The following is a 19,691-nucleotide window of genomic DNA, read 5'->3' on the forward strand; positions in this document are numbered from 1 at the left end:
TCTTCTTCCTTATTATTCATCAATAAAATATGAAAATTGTACTTCCTATTGTGTATTACCTATCCTTGAGTGCCAAAACTTTACATATTTACCTCAGTATGAACTGTCACATACCAACATATAAAAAGAATATGAAAGATGAACTGTTCACATGTGTCCATTTCAGTCTCTCCTTTTAGAAAAGAAGAAGCAATATGTCAAGTATATTTCAGTGAATCTGGGTTAGGGTGGTTGGTGGGGGGAGAAGAAGAAGAGACATTACATGGATGTTACCTGTGGCAGATGCTAGAAGAAAAAAAAGAGAGAGAAGTTGAAGAGAAGCCTTAAAGATTCAACACAATAACTGTTGCCCTTATGAAATGATTCCAGAATGGAGAATTTTGGCAGTCAACACAAAGCATTTCCAGAAAATGTTCATAGTGTAGCCAGGAGAGACACCCCCAGTTTCCATCCCCATCTCTTCTGCCCAATTGCTGGATGTTTGGACCATTTCACTCCTCACCCATGGTCCCTGGACTGAGGTGTCTGAGAAAGGGGTGATTTGGAGAATCCCTGACACTTATCTGGGATATAGCAGAGCAAATAGCACTTATTGGCTGTTTTGGGCATTGTTTTATAACATTCATACTGATTTTGCTTTTAAAAGTCACTTTCCCTCAAGCATATGTATGAAAGCATATTATATATTTATGCCCTTGGCTCAATATAACAGATGAGTTTGTAGAAACCACATTCAGACAAATTTCTACTGAAATCTCTTCCTCCCCCCCTCCCCCCCCCCACCAAACACTACTTTTGAAGTAAATAGAAGCTCTGCAAACTTTGGAGACATGATAGGTAAAATTCCCTTTTACAAAAAATTCAAGTATTGAGATAAGCTACTAACAACTGCACTATTTACCATTGAAGTAAACATTAACACGGTAATATAACTAATATTAGCAGTAATAGTAAATGTGACTACACTCTTGGGGAGAGGGAGAGAGTTAACCCTCTACCAACATAGGTGTATAAAAGTATCTCAGGGTTTGTTGTACACTCTTAATACGGACCATCCACCCTGTGGCAGAATTTCAGCAATTATCTGGGCAGGCATTTTCCTATGAAAACTAATTACATTTTTAGATGTTGTGTTATTAATAGCCAGTCATAGACAACAAATTATGAGGAAGTTTATGTGAGCTGATAGGTTTTTGTTTTGCTGATACTAGTTTTCTTTCTAAAAGCCCAGATAAAAGGATTTCTTAGAATGCAGTTTACCAAAATTGATGTGAGTAGAGACAAAGTTTTAAAAAAAATTTTTTTTAAATACGAAATTTATTGTCCAATTGGTTTCCATACAACACCGAGTGCTCATCCCAATAGGTGCCCTCCTCAATGCCCATCAACCACTTTCCCCTCCCTCCCACCCCCCAATCAACCCTCAGTTTATTCTCAGTTTTTAAGAGTCTCTTATGGTTTGCCTCCCTCCCTCTCTAACTTTTTTTTTTCCTTTCCCTCCCCCATGGTCTTCTGTTAAGTTTCTCAGGATCCACATAAGAGCGAAAACATATGGTATCTGTCTTTCTCTGTATGACTTATTTCACTTACATAACACTCTCCAGTTCCATCCACGTTGCTACAAAGGGCCATATTTCGTTCTTTCTCATTGCCAAGTAGTATTCCACTGTGTATATAAATCACAATTTCTTTATCCATTCATCAGTTGATGGACATTTAGGCTGTTTCCATAATTTGCCTATTGTTGAAAGTGCTGCTATAAACATTGGGGTACAAGTGCCCCTATGCATCAGCATTCCTGTATCCCTTGGGTAAATTCCTAGCAGTGCTATTGCTGGGTCATAGGGTAGATCTATTTTTAATTTTTTGAGGAATCGCCACACTGTTTTCCAGACCGGCTGCACCAGTTTGCATTCCCACCAACAGTGCAAGAGGGTTCCCGTTTCTGCACATCCTCTCCAGCATCTATAGGCTCCTGATTTGTTTATTTTAGCCACTCTGACTGGCATGGGGTGATATCTCAGTGTGGTTTTGATTTGTATTTCCCTGAGGAGCAGTGAGTTGAGCATCTTTCCATGTGCCTGTTTGCCATCTGGATGTCTTCTTTAGAGAAGTGTCTATTCATGTTTTCTGCCCATTTCTTCACTGGATTATTTGTTTTTCGGGTGTGGTGTTTGGTGAGTTCCTTATAGATTTTGGATACTAGCCCTTTGTCCGATATGTCATTTGCAAATATCTTTTCCCATTCTGTCAGTTGCCTTTTAGTTTTGTTGATTGTTTCCTTTGCAGTGCAGAAGCTTTTTATCTTCATGAGGTCCCTATAGTTCATTTTTGTTTTTCATTCCCTTGCCTTTGGAGATGTGAGACAGAAAGTTTAAACCAATAAATTTTCATAGAAGAAATAGAGAAATTTATTGAGAAATTATAAGCACAAAGAGCCACCAGGCCCAGATGATTGCACAGCGGAACTTAACTAAACTCCTAGAAGCCAGATAGTCCCAATGTTTTAACATTGTTTCAGAGTATAGCAAATAAAGGAAAATTCACAAATTCTTTTAATAATGTAAGTATAACATGAATACCTGGTTCTAATAATGATAGCACAAAAAAGAAAACCACAGACCTATACCATTTATGACAACTGATGCAAAAATCTTAAATACAATATTAGAAATAAATTCCCAAGACACGTTAAGAAAACAACATACCATGACCTGGTTTTTTTAATACCAGAGGTGCAAAAATCTGGGTAGGATTCTTACAAATAGGTCTAAGGAGAAGAATCAAATGATTACCTCCATAGATGCTGAAAAAAAGCCTTTGAAAAAAGGCAAGACCTATTTTCAATAAGAATATTGAAGAAAATTGCAATGAATGGATACTTTCTTAACATGATAAAATTAAGGGCCAGATAAAAAACACATATGAAAAATGCATGTCTAAAAGTATGTCTAAAAAATTACTTGTTTATATGAAATTAGAATCTCATGGGGTGTTGTGTATTTTAATTTGTTAAATCTGATAATCATAAATACAAGGTATGTACCTCAATCCTAAAAATGGTTCTTTATTTAATGGGGAAACACCGGAGGCATTTCTACTAACATCAGAAAACAGAGCAAATGATCCCTTGCTATCTTCAGGACTGTTAAATTGTTCTGGCAATGTTAGCCAGTGAAATTTGATAAGAAAAAAAGATTATAGACATAAGAATTGGAAAATAAGTAGAATTCTGTTTGAAGAAGTCAGGGGACTTAATCAGAAAACTAATTCAAGTAAAATAATTTAGCAAGGAATCAGGATATAAATTTGGCATTCAAAAATTATTAACTACTTGGGTGCCTGGGTGGCTCAGTCAGTTAAATGTCAGACTCTTGATTTCAGCTCAGGTCATGATCTCAGGGTCGTGGGATCAAGCCCCACGTCGGGCTCTGTGCTGGACATGGAGCCTGCTTGAGATTCTCAGATTCTCCCTCCCTCTACTTCCCCCTCCCCCACTCCTGCTCATGTGTGCACTCTCTCTCAAAAAAAAAAATTACATATATATATATATATATGTATATATAATATCTATATATAAATGAGTAACTTCTTAAAAGTGAAAATAAATTCTTAGATTATGTGATGAATGAGAAAATCTCTTTTACAACAGCAGTGAAAAAGGTTCAGGAACAAACCTAGGAAGAAATGTACAAAACCAGGAAACCGTTTGAAAGTGATGGAAATATCCTGTATTTTGATTGTGGAAGTGATTTCAAAGGTGTATACATACACCTGTCAAATTGTAAACTTTAAATGAATGATACTTATTGTATGTAAATCTCAATAAAGTTGATCTAAAGGTAAACTACTGTGTAAAACCTGTATGAGGAAGGCTATGAAACTCTCCTAAAGATGCAAGAGGAGACTCAAGCAAATAGACCTCTCTCTTCTTGGACAGGATAGCTCATCAAAATATTAGTTCTTCCTAAGTTAACTTAAAATTTTATTGTGATTCCAATAAATACGCGAACAATCCTTTTTTTCCTGGAGGTTGGCATACTGATATTCAAGTTCATATGGAAAAAAAACCCATTCAGGAATATCTAGAAAAGTACTGAAAAGGAAGTGCTAAGAGGGCATCTGAAACAACCAGATACTAAAACATTTTTCAAAGCCTCTATAATTAAAATAGTGTGATACTTTGTGCTAGCACTACACAAATCAGTGAAATAGAATCAAAAGTCCAGAAATATACCCAAGTAAATATGGATATTTAGTAAATGATAAAAGCAGTATCTTAAATCACTGGGCAAGGAGATAATTCTGATGATATTGGGGCAACTGGATAGCCATTTAAAGAAATATTTACATGTTACAGAAAAATAAACTTCAAATAATAAACTTATAATAAAAAAGTATAATAAATAAAGTATAATAGTATAATAGTATAATAAAAAACTATAATAAAAAGAAATAATAAAATTATATAAGTATTAAAATATAGATGAACCTGGAGTAGGGAAAGGTATTCAATGACTCAAAATCTGGACGCAGTAAAAAGGAAACATTGTCCTTATGCGTAAAAATTTATCCGACCTCACAAGTAAAAATCAAAACCAGGGCAGGCGCCTGGGTGGCTCAGTTAAAGTGCTGGATTTTGGCTCAGGTTGTGATCTTGCCATTCCAGACTTCAAGCCCTGTGACAGGCTCTGTGCTGACAGTTTAGAGCCTGGAGACTGTTTCAGATTCTGTATCTACCTCTTTCTTTCTCTCTGTCCCTCTCCTGCTTGTGCTCTCTCTTTCAAAAATAAACATTAAAATTTTTTTTTAAATTGAAACTACACTGAGATATCAGTCATGAGGTTGACAAAAATTCAAATGCTTGACAATGCATTCTGTTGGGTAAGGTTATGTGGAAAATAAACACTCTCATACACTGGAAATACAAAATGATAGAAGTCCTAAGGAGAGGATTTGGTATGTATAAGAAAACTACATAGCATTTAAAACCACATTGAGACATCATTGATTGGTCTCTAGAAAGACTAAGATTGACCATACTATGCAATAGTGAAAATGTAGTGTAACTGGAATTCTCATACATTCTGGTGGGGATGTAAAACAGCCATTTTGGAAGCTTGTTCAGCATTTTTTAAAACAGTTAAACATATGCCTACTATACATCCCAAACATTCTAATTCAGTCAAGATTTGCTATAAAATATTAGCAAAATATGTGTGATCCACTATCAATGAGGCAAGGAAACTTGAGATTCAATACTACCTTTGTGTTGTATTTTTAATTTTGGTGTGTTTGGTTAAAAGTACAGACTATGAGAGAGATGGGCCTGGATTTAAACCCTATTTCCACCATTTGTTAATCATAGATTCAGGCAAGTAATTATCTTTAGTTCCTTCACCAGGGTTGTGATGGTTAAATAAAATAATGTATTTTTTTTAATTATTTAAAATAGTTAAATAATTAAATTTATTTACCTGGAGTACAGAGAACACAATAAGTATTAGCAATTTCAGAAAGAAAATAATGTGTTACGTTAACATTTAATACGTCTATACTTAACCACACACCCACACGAAATAGGAAGCCTCCCTGCTGAGCACAACGACCTCTCTTAACATCTAGAACTCTAGGAAAGGCCTGGGGTACTAACTGGACACTGTTCAAAAATGTGAGTTATATAAAACTCAGGATCCATTTATGTGCAATAGCAGGCACTACCCCTCTGATTGCAGAGACGGCAGGTGCTCTTTGGGAGGAGAAACTCTTCGGGCTAAGAGGGAGGAATTCGTGCCCGGCCAGCCCACTTCACTCCTGGCCCGCTGAGCGGGCGCGAGGCCCAAGGGCGCGCCTTACGGCGGACCCCGCAGCTGCAGCCTCCCCTCGCTGGGCAGCGACCCCTCCGCGCCAGTTGAGCCTCCACGCAGGTGCGCGCGGGCCGCCGCCTCCTCCCTGCCTGCGGCCGCTCGCGCATGCGCGGTTAGCAGTCGCTTCTGGGCGGCCGCCGGCGGGATTGGCCTGGGGAGACGCGGGGACCAAGTGGCAGCGACTCGGACATCTGAGCTGCCACTGCTGAAAACGGGCCCGCAAGACAGGTGCGTGGGCAGTACGCCACTTTCCTACTGCCCTTTGCGCTCCGGCTAGAGTGAGGAATCGGGAGTCATTGCATTTACGCCCAGGGCGGGGATTCCTGGGCCGCACCCCTTTCTTTGGCGACCCGCCAGGCTGAACAGGTTGGGGCCAGGTGAGGGAGTGGTTCTTGAGTTCTGGGATGGAGGTGCCCCGAGCGAGGTTCTTGGGTGGGCTGTCCTGTCCTCGGGAGGAGAAAAGCCACCAAGGGCGGCGGGAGTTGATGCCACATCAGGTCCGTTGGGTCCTCCCGAACCGCTGTGTCCACCTGCTGCGCTGAGGCGGGGGCTGGGGCGCCGAGGAGGCTGGTGTTCTCTGCCTCCAAGGCTTGCGCGGCCCCAGCGAGCCGAGTCCGTTATTCCAGCGGTTACCATTTAAGCCCCATTCCAAGCTCGAGCCCCGGTGCGCGCTCCCGAGGGGTGTATGGAAGGCCGGGGCGTGTCAGGGCGCGGCTCACCCCACCCACTAGTTTTTAAATCGTGAGCAAAAACAAAAAAGTTTACGCAATTCGCAGCTTTGTAAAGACGAACAGATTCAACCCTCTTGGCAGTGGTGGCCTGTAATTCCTGGCCACTCCCTAGACGCGCTGCTTGGAGCCCGGTGTGTGCCTCCAGGGACTGAGCAAAAGAGTTGGGTTGAATCCAGTGAAGCCCTAATTAGTATAGACTCATTATCGCCTAAAGCCTGCTTACGATCAATCAAGACATTTTAGCTGATATTATTTTAGCATCGCCCAAGTAACAAGAAGGCATTTGCTTGGGATTTAAAATCAAGTGTCAATAAAGCTCAGAAGGGGAGGGGGTGGTGCAAGGAGCGAGAAAGTAAATTGAATGGCCATGGGAAGAAGTCTCAAATTAGAAGAGTTAATTTATTTTCAAAATTTTGCTGCATAAAAGCCATCAAAACCCTGATGTAGTCGTAAGATTTACTTAAAAACTTTTTAAGAGGGGCGCCTGGGTGGCTCAGTCGGTTAAGTGTCCGACTACGGCTCAGGGCATGATCTCACGGTTCCTGGGTTCGAGGCCCGCATCGGGCTCTGTGCTGACAGCTCAGAGCCTGGAGCCCGCTTCTGATTCTGTGTCTCCCTCTCTCTCTGCCCCTCCCCTGCTCACACTCTGTCTCTGTCTTTCAATAATAAATAAACATTAAAAAAAATTTAAAGAAATTTTTTTAAGAAAAAATTCTTAAAGTTTTTACATCACTCTATGTCATTTAATCACTCGAGGTATCCTTCCTTTTGGTCACCTTAAGTTGGCCTCTCTTCACTTTACAGTTTTGCCTTCATATTTAATTGGTTTGGTCTTCCAGTACCATGTAGACCTATCCCTGATGCCTTGGAATGAGATAATCGATATTAGGGTTACCTGGGTGGCTCAGTTGGTTAAGCTTGGGACTCTTGATCCTGGCTCAGGTCATGATACCATGGTTGGTGAGTCGGCCCCATCTCTGGCTCTGTAATGACAGCATGGAGCCTGCTTGGGATTTTCTGTCTCCCTCTCTCTCTGCCCCTCCCCGCCCCTCAAAAATAAATAAACATTATAAAAACATTTTTTTAATGTTTTTACTTATTTTTGAGACAGAGACAGAGCCTGAGCAGGGGAGGGGCAGACAGAGAGGGAGACACAGAATCCGAAACAGGTTCCAGGCTCTGAGCTGTCAGCACAGAGCCCGACGCGGGGCTCGAACTCACAGACTGTGAGATCATGACTTGAGGTGAAGTCGGACACTTAACCGACTGAGCCACCCAGGTGCCCCATAAATAAACATTTTTTAATTAAACAAAGATAATTATATTATCTAGTTGATAAAGTTAATTGTGTATGAATGATGCAAGTATGTTGGTGGATGTCTAGATATTGAACAGTGTTATAAGTTAGCCTTACTGCTTTTCAGGACCGAGTTTTAGTGCTCTTAATTAGAAAGCTAGAATTGTCCATTTTAATAGACCTTTAAATCATGTAGTTTAACTCTTTCACTTGGCAAAATGAAAAACAAAACAAGCCCAAAGCAGTTTTAACCTCTTGCCTTTTTAATAATAGAACTAGAAGCTTGGTGTGATAGTGCCAAATTCAGTGTATAACTTTCTGTTGTATCATCTTGTAGTTGGGTTCCTCCTGAAGCTGCAGGACAACTAAGACTTTAAAAATAGTGACTTTGAAACAGCACTTTTGAGACATACCAGTGTTGGGGGAGTCCTCAGTGAAGCTGAACAGCAGAAGGGCCTCTCAGTTATAAGATACAGCATACAGAAAAGTATTAATGTGTTACAGAGTTGAGTGTTGGAGAGAAAGAAAGGAGTTTGAAAAGGACAGAATTTATGCTGAGCACTATGAAGAACTACTGTACATTTTTATAAACAGTAAGACTTGTTTTCGAAAACTCATGCTAGAGAGAAGGTAGAGAGGATAGATTTGGAGATTGGCAAGACTGGAAGTGAAGAGGCAAACTGAGAGTTTGTTGATCCTCTTCAGCAATGATAGGTTCCTAAATCAGGCTGTGTCATGGGGATAGACTGAGGCATTTAAGAAATGCCCAAATGCGTTCAGTTGCCAATGACATGGGGGATCAGTAAGAAACAATAGTCTTATGTTAATGGCAAAGTAACTTGACTGATTTAGCTGACTGGAGGTATGGTTAATGGAAGCAGAGCGTTCAGGAGATAAGAGAAGCAGATTTGGGTGGAAAGCCCACGTTCAAATTAGCAGAAGCTTTGGGACACCCTTGAAGATGGATAGTGATTTGAAATCAAGGAGTGCTTGGGAAAAAAAAAATAGTTACAAACAGGGAGGGGGGGAGGCAAACCACAAGAGACTCTCAAATACAGAGAACAAACTGAGGGTGGATGGGGAGGTGGGGGAGAGGGGAACGTGGGTGATGGGCATTGAGGAGGACACTTGTTGGGATGAGCATTGGGTGTTGTATGTAAGCCAACTTGACAATAAATTATATTTGCAAAAAAAAGGAGTGCTTTTTGAGCTGTGGGTAAGATTTGGGAGTCCTTACCTAGCTTTTATAGGTAGAAATCAAGAGTATATATAATGTAAGAAGAGAGCCTGGGGATGGAACCCTAAGGAATAGCAACATTTACAGAAGATTGGAGAAAGTGCCCATGAAGGGGGCAGAGAAGATGAAGAGAATCAAGAATCAGGAACAGGGACATAAAAACCAAGGGAGGAGATGACTCCAAGAATAAAGCAGTCAGGAGAACAGTAGGCAATAGAATTAAAAATGACTTTGTTAGTAGCATCAGTTTCAAAGAAGTTGAATCAAGAAGCTCAGGAATGATAAAAGTATTAGTTTTCATTGCTGCCAGAACTTATCCCACAAATGTAGGATCTTAAAGCAATACAGATTTATTTTCTCACAGTTCTATAGGCCAGAAGCCTGACACAGTATCACGGAGCTAACATCAAGGCGTAGGCCAGGCATCACTGTTTACTAGAAGCTCTGGGAAAGTTCTGCTTCCTTGTTCATTCAGGTTGGTGGCAGAACTCTGTTTCTTGTGGCTGTAGGACTAAGGTTCCTGTTTGTTGACAGTCAGCTGAGGGCTGTTTTCAGCTTCTAGAGACTATTCGCATTGCTTGGCTTACGCCCCCCTTCCTCCGTCTACAAGGTCTCTCTGGTGGGCGAAGTTCCTCTTACTCTTCAAATCTCTTCTACCCATCTCTCAAGGACTTTCTTTTCCTACTTTTAAGGGCCCATGTAATTAAATTGGGCCCACCTGGATAATCCAGCATAGTCCCTCTATTTTAGGGTCAGCTAATTAGCAACCTTAATTCCATTTTTAAAGCCCTTTTTGCTATATGAGGTAACATTCACAAGACCCAAGGATTAGGGTGTAAATATCTTTGGGGGGGGGGGTCATTATTCTGTCTACCGTAGGAAAGTAGAAGTATTAACAGTTAATGAAAACATACCTTCTAGCTTTGTTAAGGAGAGGAGATACCTAGATACATTTATGTTATCTGGTATGTGATAATTATAGTTCCGATAGTAAGCCAATTATCTTCTTAAATGTCTTAAAATTTATATAAGCACTGTAAAATTTTAAAGCATCATAGTAATGTAAGGTATTACCATGAAGTTGTTAGTTTTTATATTTTTATATAGGCTTAAGCTGCTTTAAAATCTTTGCTGGAAAGATTTTAAAAGAGATTTAAACTATATATGCATAAGTCATAGTTTGGATACACATAAAAAAAGGATTTTCAAGTATAAAACCCACAGAAACCAAAATATATGTCTAAAGGATGGAAGAGAAAATATTTAACTTTATATTTTATAGAGCTAGAACTTTATTTTTTTAATAGTTATTTAATTATTATTTTTGAGAGAGAGAGGGAGCACAAGCAGGGGAGGGGCAGAGAGAGAAGGTGACACAGAATCTGAAGCAGGCTCCAGGCTCTGAACTGTCAGTGTAAAGCCCAATGCGGGGCTTGACCCATGAGCAGTGAGATCGTGACCTGAGCTGAAGTCAGATGCTTAACTGATTGAGCCACCCAGGCACCCCAGGCCTAGAACTTTAATGTCATTTGTTCTAATCTTAGAGCCTGAGTAAAAGGAATGTATAGCCTCAAACTAGACCTACCTTTGAGTCTTGCCCCTTCTATTTAGTGGCAGTCTGTATTCTTAGGTAAGTTACCTATCTCCCTGAGCCTTGCTTTGCTTATGTATAATGGGATGCTAATGCCTTCACCACAGAGTGCTGCAAAGACCAGAATGACGTTTGTAAAATAGTATGTACTCGAGACAGCACTTCTTATTCTTCTTGCTCCACTCTTCCCCTTTCAGTTCCTTCATCATGTGCTGCTGCTTCCTTTGTCCTTGGCCTAGGGAAATCACCCCTGTCTATCCTTTACATCACACCTTAAATGTAACTTTCTCAAGGAGGCTTTCTCTGACCTTTCCCCTACTATGCAAATTCAGTTTCCCAGTTACCAACTCTTAGAACTTATTTACTTTTCTTTTTTTTAAAGATTTTATTTTTAAGTAATCTCTATACCCAGAGTGGGGCTCGAACTCACAACCCTGAGATCAAGAGTCTCATGCTCCACCGTCTGAGTCAGCCAGGCACCCCAGAACTTATTTACTTTTCTGTATTATAGTTTACATGTAATACCTGGGTTATTCGTTTGATGTCTGCTTTCCATCCTAGACTAGAAGCTCTTTCAGATCAAGGGCTTTCTATGTATGTTTTGCTAATTACTGTAAATTCAGCGTCTAACATAGTTCCTGGCACATAATTGGCAATCATAAATAGTTGTTAAATGAATTTGTGAATGATGAATTTTATTATCTATTGGCTAACCTTCCCTGAATTTCTGGACACATCAGCTATCACGATTAATAAATCCCTGATGCAGCTTATTCTGAAGCATGCTCGTTTCTTCTGGGAGAAAATAACTGCATTTCAAATGGAGTCTTGCAGCTTCTTTGGAAGAAGGCTGCCTTCTAAGATGCCGCTATTACCTGCCTCTCTACCTCATTTGTGATCTTTCAAAGTGAATTTTCTATGTGTTACATAGACAACTCTAAGAATGGCCTCTAATTTTGGTGAGAATTTGTCCAGTTTTATTTTTGTGATACGGTAACACAAAACCTCTTAATTTGATCTTTTTGTTCACTATGTTTCTTAGTAAATTATGAATTGGGTTGTTAAAATGCTGTCTGTAGCAAGATTCTGAAATAACTCTTAAGAAGAGATGTTTCTTAATAGATACAGAACAGAACTTAAAAATATAATTAATTTCCCCATATTAAATTAGATCATAAAATTGCAAACTTTCTGGACCATTATCTCTTTTCTCTATAGAAATACGTTTGCTGTGTTAAGTTTTACCAATGTTCTAACAGACTTTAGGAGGCCAATGTTAGAAGTGTTGACATAACTATTTTTCTCTCAAGACAATGAAGACATTTATTATGTAGGGATTCAGTCCATAAATTTTTCTAGCAGTTAATTCTAAAAGGATTTTACTCTTTAAAGATCTCGTAGACTTTTGTAGACAATGAAAACTCCCTCATTTATTTTTGCTTTCCTCTAATTGTGTAAAAATCTTTTTGCTAAATTTATTGCTGCATACTGCCTCAACAAGAAACTCATCCTAGTTTGTTGCTTACTAACGTCTAGTCCCTCTGCCACCTGACTTTTTTTTCCCCCTCTTACATATGCATTCATTCATTGATTCTATACACATGTATCTGTTCCTATCACATGCCAGCACTCTTGGGTACTGGGAATACAGAAATGAGAAGGAGTACCAGTCCTCAGCATTTTTGTCTGTTGTTTTGCTTTGCATGATACCTCAAGCTATTCTTTGGAACTATGTAGAAGTAGTATAAATCCTAAATACATAGGTAAGTATATTTTTATAATATTTATATAAACATTATTTTGAAAATGAACCTAGTATAACCAAAGTAATATAATTATATCCAGGATTTCATCTTCATTCATTTCATTAATCTCAGACCTCAGTAGTTTCTCACCTTCTAGGATCAGATCTAGACTTCTTGAAATGTTTTGTAGTACTGCAGTGTCCGAACTCCCAGAAAGTGGTATTTTCAACTATTATTTCTGCTCTTATGGTTCTTTTTCTACTGTTGTGCTGTATTGCTTGAGGTATTTTCATTATTTCTAGGTTTTTCTGATTTAGAAAAAAAAAATGCCTGGTGTTAGTTAAAAGTATGTATTAGTCAAGGTAGTGCTCCAATAGAAAATAAAACTATCTCAGAGACCTAACACAATTTCTGGTTGTGGGCATTCTGCAGGAGTGTGCCAACTTGACTGAACCACAAGGTGCCCAGGTACGTTTAAACGTTATTCTGGGTGTGTATGTGAGGGTGTTTTTGGATGAGGTTAAAATTTGAGTGACAGGCTGAGGAAAGCAGATTGCTCTTCCCAGTGTGGGTGCTTCATCCAGTCAGATGAAGGCCTGAATTGAACAGAAAGGCTGACCCTCTGGTGAGGAAGAGGGAATTCCTCCTGCCTGACTGTTTGAGCTGGGACTTCAGTCTTTTTCTGTCTTTGGACTCGAACTGAAACATTAGTTGTGTTTGCGTCCTGAGCCTGCTGGCTTTCAGGCTTGAACTTTTACCATTGACTTCTGGCTCTCAGGCCTTCAGACTCAGACTACAACTATGTCATTGGCTTTTCTGGGTCTCACCTAACGCCAAGGAAAATGTAGTCCAGTCATGTCCCTTGGGCATGGTGATCAGCCAACAATGTCTCTCACGCTTTAAAACAATCATTGGGTATCCTGTGATTGTTTTTTGTTTTCGTGCTGTAGCAGCAGCTACCTTCGATGTGGGAGTGAGCATTACTTCAATACCAGTAAACGAGCTGCACTTTATAATTTGTGACTGTGGGCTCACAGTGGAGATTCAATAGGGCTTTTAGGTAATGTTGCTGAAACGCTTCGAGGTAGATCAGGCTGCTTGGTCTTGGTTTCAGAGATGAGCGAGAATGGCATCTCATACTTGGCCAAAGTCACATGTGCTGTAATTTGTTATTGAATCAGTGCAGAAGCAGTGCAGAGAACATACATGAGATGACGGGTACATGACAATAGATGGATTTCTCTAGGGCTTCCCTTCTACCTTATGAAGGCACAAATATTATTTAGTGATTTCAGCAATCTGTGTGGAGTAAGGAATACACAGGAAGCTTAGAACCCTGGGCCTACAATTTTTTATATGTTTATAACCAGGGGCAGAGGGGATAGTATCAGCATTACATGTTTTACCTTGTACCATATAAACAAGTGCTGGCTACACTAAAATCGTATACCATTTAAATCAATAAGGAAATAGAGGACTTGAACAATACTATACACCAACTGGACCTAATAGACATATACAGAACACTCTATCTAACAACAGTAAGAAAAATTAATACCGATCAATTGAAATAAATATTAATATCAGTCCTCCTCAAACTGTTCCAAAAAATCAAAGAGGAGAGAATACTTTCAGAGTCATTTTATGAGGACAGTATTACTCAGACACCAAAGCTAGGCAAAGACACTACAAGAAAAGTACAGACCAATATTCCTGATGAATATTGATACAAATACATTATTTTTCTTTTTTTTTTACACGTATTTATTTATTTTAAAAGAGACAGAGATAGTACAAGTTGGAACAAGGGCAGAGACAGAGGAAGAGAGAAAATCCTAAGCAGGCTCCACACTGCCAGTGCAGAGCTCAATATGGGGCTCGAACTCATGAAACCGTGAGAGTATGACCTGAGCTAAAACCAAGGGTCAGACACTTAACCAAGTGAGCCACCCAGGCTCCCCAAAATAATTATTTTTTCTTAAGTGTACATGGAATATTTTGTAGGATAGACCATATGTTAGGCCAAAAAACATATCTTAATAATTTTTTTAAAAACTGAAATCATACATGGTATTTTTTCCAAATTATAATGTAATGAAATGAGAAATCAATAGCAGAAGGAAACCAGGAAAATCCACAAATATGTGGAAATTAAACAACACACTCTTAAACGTACCAAAAGGCCAAAGAGGAAATCATAAGGAAATTAGAAAATATCTTGAGATAAGTGAAAACAGAAATGCAACATAGAAAATATCTTGAGATAAGTGAAAACAGAAATGCAACATACCAAAACTTATGAGATACAGTGAAAGTTTTGCAAAAAGGGAAATTTATAGCTGTTGATGTTTACATTAAAAAATAAAGATCTAAAATTCACAACCTAACTTTAGACCTTAAAGAACTAGAAAAACCAATACTAGAAGAAGGAAAGAAATAATAAAGATTAGGTGAGAGAGAGATAAATGGAATAGAGAGTAGATAAGCAATAGAGAAAATCACTGAAACTAAGAGTTGGTTTTTTGAAAAGATCAACAAAATTAACCAAGCTTTAGCTATACTGAGTAAGAAAAAAAAGATTCAACTAAAATCAGAAGTGAAAGAGAGGACATTACACCTGATTGTGTAGATATAAAAAGGACTGTAAGAGAATACTATGAACAATTATATGCCAACATCTGGTTAATCTAGATGAAAAGGATAAATTCCTAGAACATAGAATCTATTAAGACTAAATCATGATGAAATAGAAAATCTGAACAGATCTATAACTAGAAAGGAGATTGAATCAGTAATCAAAAACCTTCCAACAAATAAAAGCCTAGGAGCAAATAAAGTCTATTTGTCTACCAAACATTGAGAGAAAAATTATTACCAATCCTCCTCTAATTCTTTTGACAAATTGAAAAGGAAGGAACACTTCCAAACTCATTCCATGAGGGTAGTGTTACCCTGATACCAAAGCCAGACAAAGAAACTACAAGAAAACTACAGACCAATATCCCTAATGATCCTTAACAAAACTACAAAGAAACTACAAGAAAACTACAGACCAATATCCCACAATCCTTAACAAAATACTAGCGAACAGAATTCAGAAGTATATTAAAAAGATTATGCACCATGAACAAGTGGGATTTATTCCCAGCATGCAAGGATGTTTCAACATACGAAAATTAATCAATGTACTATAACACATTATCAAAATGGAGGGGGGGGGGACATGATTATCTCAGTTGACGCAGAAACAGCAATTGACAAGATTCAGCACCTTTATATGATGGACACTCAAACTATGTATAGAAAGAAACTACCTTTAATAGTAACAACATAATAAAGGCCGTATGTAAAAAGCCAACAGCTAACACCATACTCAATGGTGAATGACTGAAAGCTTTTCCTCTAAGAACTAGAACAAAACAAGTATGTCTGTTTTTGACACTTCCATTCAACATATTATTGGGAGTCCTGGCAGGAGCAATTAGGCAAGAAAAAGAAATAAAAAGGAAGAAATAAAATTTATTCATAGATAACATGATGTTATATGTAGAAAAAAACTTAAAGACTGTACCAAAAAAAAATGTAAGAACTAATAAAGGAATGATGGTTGCCAGGGGTTTGAGGGAGGATGAATGAGAACATTGTTGCTTAATGGTATAGAGTTAATAGCTGTACAAGATGAAGAGAGTTCTGGAGATTGGTTATACAATGGTGTAAATGCACTACTGAAATGAACAGTTAAAATTGGTTTAAATGGTAGCTTTTATGTTGCATATTCTACCACAATTAAAAACATGTCTTTACACAAATTAGTTACTTGTGTTTTGTGGTAGTACCCCATTGTCAGGCCTCTCAAAGTTCCAATACAGACCTGGCCATATTTTACCACTTCCTTTAAGAAATATGTGACAAACTTCATAGTTTTGTTTGAAGCTTGATGATATATTGGTACCATAGTGTGATATCTTTCAAGTAATACTGTGACCATGATTTTTTTTTGACAGAGAGAACGTGCAAGTGAGCGAGGGGCAGAGAGAGAGAATCCAAAAGGGGGGGGGGGAGAGAGAGAGAAAATTGGGGCTCATCTGGAGCTCATGTTTTACCCAAAGTGGGGCTCATATTCACCCAAGACAGGGCTGGAGCTCTGTGAACCGATGTGAGACTCTTACTTGCAAACTGTGAGATCATGACCTGAGTCGAAGTCAGATGCTTAATGTCTGAGCCATCCAGGCGCCCCTGACCTTCATGATTTAATTCTCAGTTGTCAGCTGGTGCATCATTGAATAATAATAGAGCACTCAAGAATTAAACAGAAACTATTAGGTCTATATTTCTGATTTTTTAAAAAAAGGAATGAACAGCAGCAACAACCTTGAACTACATCATTTTTAAATGGAGACTATTATCTATAGAACTGCATTGGCTACAGAATGGTTTGTGACCAATAGCAATTTATTTTTAAGTATTTCACTTCTGTAGTAAGGTCATGTATTCATTACTGGGTAAATATCTTAATAACTTAATACTAATAACCTAAATTTGAGAAATTTTCAAGAATTTTGAAAACATATGCTGTTACTATTTTTGTAATTTCTTTCTGTTGCTTTATCAAAAAGCATATAATAATGCAGTGGGATAAGATTAAATTTAGAGGTAGCATGGTATATTAATGTACAGTTCTAGATTCTGATCTTGTTTCACACTTTCAACCCATGTGACTTTGACCAAGTTTTAAAATCTGTTTTCAATTTGTAGATGGGAAGTAATAATGCCTATCCTATTCACATCCTGGGCTGCAGAGATTAATTTGGCTCCTCCCTTTATGCAAATGCATGATCATAGTCCTAGAACTTTAGAGAAGAGACAGATTTTAAGATAAAAGATTTTCAAAACTTTTTTTCATGAAGCTTTGCCAACTGTTTATTTCTGAAGGAAAGTTAAGAAGAACTATAATATAGAAAACAGAATGGGGATTGCCCTGGTTGATGTGAGAATAGGATTCCAGAGAGAGCACTGCCTGCTTGGTTTCACCTTAACTTTTCCCAACAGCCCAATACACCAGAGCTCAAACAAAGCACTTAGAATATTTTTTTTGACAAACTATTAGGAAACTAAAGTGTGTTTTAATTTTAAAGGAGGAGATATGGGCCACCAGTGATACTAATGTTCATTATTACTATTATTTTATGCATTTCTGTTTTACTCAAATAGTAACTCAAGCAAAAGACTTTACTACATTATGTAAATATGCAAGGCTTGTAAAACTTTAGAACAATGAAGCTTTTAGAATTATTATAATTTTTTAAAATGTTTATTTATTTTGAGAGAGAGGGAGAGAGAGCACATGTGAGCATGCATGCATGCATCGGGGAGGGGCAGAGAGAGAGAGAGAGAGAGAGAGAGAGAGAATCCTAAGCAGGCTCTTTGCTGTCAGCACAGATCCCAATGTGGGGCTTAATCTCATGAACCATGAGATCATGACCTGAGCCAAAATCAAGAGTTGGCAACTTAACCAACTGAGCCACCCAGGCACACCTGAAGCTTTAGAAATATTAACAATTAATAAGCAATTTGCAGTGCACTCATTTCTCTGCCAATAAGTACAAAAATTTTTAAATAAACCTACCTATGGTTATTGAGTCCAATTGATCTCTTTAAATTTACTTTCTCAGTTACACCTCTTTTTTTATGATTCAGAGAGTTCTCAAACTCTTCCAACAAATAACAGCATGCATAATTTTTTGTGTTGTCTTTGTCCATAAAGATGGTGGTATTGACACACTTTTTAATATAGAATATTCCTATTGTAAATTGGTGTCATTAAAAAAAAAAAAACACACATTTTTCAAAGTAAGCTTTAGTGTTATATTCAGTGTCCCTTAGAAGAAATCAAGGCCAACTGGCCCACATATTCACATAAAGTTTTGATCTCATTAGAGAAAGTTCTAATCACAAGTCAGTGAAACCAGAAGCTGGTTCGTTGAAATGATCAACAAAATTGATAAGCCTCTAGCAAGACTCAGTAAAAAAATAAAGAAGATAAACAAAATTACTAATGAAAGAGGAGAAATAACAACTGACACCACAGAAATACAAACAGTTGTAACAATATTATAAAAACCCATATGCCAACAAATTGGACAACATAGAAGAAATGGATAAATTCCTAGAAACAAATATGTAGCCTACCAAGACTAAAACGGGAAGAAATGGAAAATTTGAACAGACTAATTACCAGCAGTGAAATTGAATCAGTAATCAAAAAACTCCCAACAAACAAAATATAGTACCAGATGGCCTCACAGGCAAATTCTACCAAACATTGAAAAGTCTTTTTTTTTTTTTTAAGTTTATTTATTTTGAGAGAGAGAAAGAGAGTGTGTGAGCAGGGGAGGGGCAAAGAGGGAGAGGAGTTAGAGAACCCCAAGAAGGCTCTGCACTAGCAGTGGCAGCATGGATCCTGGAGCCCGACATGGGACTCAATGCAAGCTGGACGCGGGGCTGGATGCGGGGCTTGAACCCACGAGCTGTGAGATCTTGACCTGAGCCAAAACCAAGAGTTGGACTCTTAGCTGACTGAGCCACCCAGGTGCCCCAAATTCTACCAAACATTTAAAGAAGAGTAATAGCCCTTCTCAAACTATTTCAAAAAATATAACAGGAAGGAAAACTTCCAAATTCATTCTATGAGGCCAGTACCACCCTGCTACCAAAACCAGATAAAGACACCACAAGAAAAGGCAGAACTACAGGCCAACATCTTTCATAAATATAGATGCAAAAACCCTCAACAAAATATTAGCAAACTGAATTCAAGAATATATTTAAAAAAATAATACACCATGATCAAGTGGGATTTATTCTTAGGATGCAAGGGTGGTTCAATACTTGCAGAACAATCAACATGATAACGTCACATCAGTAAGAGAAAGGATGAAAACCATATCATTTCAACAGATGCAGAAAAATAATTTGACAGAGTACAACATCAATTCATGATAAAAAAAAAAAACCTCTGCAGAGTAGTTCTAGAGGGAACATATCTCAAAATAATAGAGATTTTATATTAAAAACTCATAGCCAACACAGTGCTCAATGATGAAAAACAGAGCTTTCCCCCTAAGGTCAGGAGCAAGACAAGGATGTTCACTCTCACCACTTTTATTCAACGTAATACTGAAAGTTCTAGCCACAGCAATTAGACAACATAAAAAAATAAAGGG

General features: G+C 38.1%; 1 protein-coding gene across 1 annotated transcript in view; it reads left to right on the top strand.

Annotated features, from left to right (window-relative positions):
* Positions 1–5,968: 5,968 nt before the first annotated feature.
* CLGN (calmegin) overlaps positions 5,969–19,691 on the top strand; it is a 56,813-nt gene continuing 43,090 nt past the window's right edge. Inside the window, exon 1 of the mRNA XM_045467105.1 lies at positions 5,969–6,095. The gene's annotated coding sequence lies outside the window, so the exon portion shown is untranslated. The remainder of the gene's footprint in view (positions 6,096–19,691) is intronic.

Source organism: Leopardus geoffroyi, chromosome B1 (assembly GCF_018350155.1).
Source record: "Leopardus geoffroyi isolate Oge1 chromosome B1, O.geoffroyi_Oge1_pat1.0, whole genome shotgun sequence".
NCBI lineage: Eukaryota > Metazoa > Chordata > Mammalia > Carnivora > Felidae > Leopardus > Leopardus geoffroyi.